The sequence below is a fragment of the Schistocerca serialis genome, chromosome 4 (assembly GCF_023864345.2).
Source record: "Schistocerca serialis cubense isolate TAMUIC-IGC-003099 chromosome 4, iqSchSeri2.2, whole genome shotgun sequence".
NCBI classification, from domain to species: domain Eukaryota; kingdom Metazoa; phylum Arthropoda; class Insecta; order Orthoptera; family Acrididae; genus Schistocerca; species Schistocerca serialis.
The window spans coordinates 315,548,418-315,550,673 of NC_064641.1; the positions used below are offsets into that span (position 1 = coordinate 315,548,418).

Here is a 2,256-nt window from a genome sequence, read left to right on the forward strand (position 1 = left end):
TGACAGAAAAGAAATCAATGACAAAAATCAATACTTAATCTATTCGCCTGACAATGTTTCCCCCTTAAGAATTCGACTCCTATCATTATCAAAATTACCATCTGCTGTTACGCACATACACAAACCCTTTTCTATAAATTAATAAGCGTGCTGCAAATTATAAAAAAATATAAACTCAATACCAAATCCTGTGTCGCTGCTGGCGGAAACGGCAGTACAGCAGCTCGGCGACGACCCCTCGCCCAACACACGTGCACACCACAGCAGAGGGGCTCCTACACTGGCTTCCAAACTGCCACTAATTAATCCGTGCGCTGCGAAGCGCGACAACAATATCTTAGATTCCAGAGCTTGCGTATGCGCTCTGTAGCCAACCTTTGAATCCTAAGAGAGCATTGCCAACTCTCAACCTGGGGCAAAAATTTACTTTCAGAACGCAATTAAAGACATTTGGTTTTCTATATGCAAAAGACAGACATAGGAACAGAGTACAGACCATGAATCTAGGTACACCTACACTTAAATCACACGTGAAGTTGCACAAACAATCACATCACGTGCATCGAACAGCACCCCTGTGTAAGTTACATAGGATCTGAGTATAAAACAGCTTACAGAACTTCCGCTTTTGAGAGGCCCTTTAACATGAGGAGCTCGTACCATTTTGTAGAAAAATCAAAAGATTCATTCATACCGTAAAATTCTTACCAAACCTCTTTAGATGCTGTTAACCTATGTACTATCATACCAATTTCTGAAATCATTGACATTATGAAGCGAAGTTAATCAGAACATAAGTAAATTTGGCGAAGTGAGAGAGTAGAATTGGTCAGTACGTTAGAGTTTGCCAACCAGAAGCCTTATCTTTGGGAAATAGGTTACTGGCTCCAATAACCAAAATTCTCACGAATCACTTGGAAAACAGTTTTGTTATTAGATACCCAGAAACTTGGAGTAACGTTCTTGCTTACAGCTGGTATGTGGATGACACCTTCATAGTAATAAAAGGCAATGATGAAACGATGAATGATGTGCTTATGAAATTTAATAGTACACATCCCAATATAAAATTTACAGTTGAATACGATGTTCGACAGGTTTGAAAGTTTCTTAATTTAAATACAAATTGGTTCACTGACAAACTGACATTTGGCGTTTTTAGGAAGCCAACTTTACAGACGCCCTTATACCAGCGGACTCATGCCACCCAAATATGCGTAAATGGACCTACTTTCAAGCTATGCCAAATAACTTAACAAAGCTTTCGCCAAATGCTAATGAGACAGAAAAAGAATTTAATATTTTAGAATAGATATCAAGGTTCAATGGCAATAATAGTAAAGAAGTTAGGTCTCTGTACAATAAGCTTATAAAAATAAAAAGCACTCAGCGTTCAAAAAAAGCAACAGAAAATAAGGATAAGTATGAATACAAAGGAACTTTCACTGAGCGTCTAGTAAACAGATTCTGGAGGCATATTATTGCTTTGGGGTTATAACGTAAACTGCGTCCACAGTGCCTGGAGTACCAACGGTACCGACCGGCCGCTGTGTCATCCTCATGCTACAGTCGGCGTTGGATGCGGAGACGGTGGGGCATGTGGTCAGCACACCGTTCTCCCGACTGTATGTCAGTTGCCGAGAGCGGAGTCGCTACTTCTCAATCAAGTAGCTCCTCAGGTTGCCTCCCAAGGGCTGAGTGCACCCCGCTTACCAACAGCGCTCGGCAGTTTGGATGGTCACCCATCCAAGTGCTAGCCCAGCCCGACAGCTCTTAGCTTCGGTGATCTGACGGGAACCGGTGTTACCACTGTGTCAAGGCCGTTGGTTCTGGGGTTAAAAACTAGCAGTAAGTTACGAAACAAACTATGACACTCAATTGAGACAAGGCGTAATAAGTATGAGGCCATAGGTGCCTACGGGATTAAGTGTGGTGATTGTGAAAAACTTTATATATGACACATTGGTAGGTCCTTAATAACATTTTAGAGAACATGCACAAGACAGCAATAAAGGCTGTATAAAAAACCAGTTTTCACGAAGCGATTACACATCAGTTGAAATGCAAAAAAATCTTAAAATTCTGCACAACATGCCTAATGGCTGTTCTTAAATACACTTGAGAAATGGAAAATTATTCAGAATAAGTAAAAAATTTTCATCAGAAATACTAAATGAACAAACAGATTTTACCAAAGCTGTTTTTTCAGATAATTTAAGGAAACCTTACAGATGTATTTCATTCCTCAGCCGAGGG

The 2,256-nt window shown here is 40.2% G+C and overlaps 1 pseudogene; it reads right to left on the minus strand.

The window, feature by feature from the left end:
- Positions 1–1,710: 1,710 nt before the first annotated feature.
- LOC126475832 (5S ribosomal RNA) lies at positions 1,711–1,828 on the minus strand (annotated as a pseudogene).
- Between the last annotated feature and the right edge of the window lie 428 nt (positions 1,829–2,256).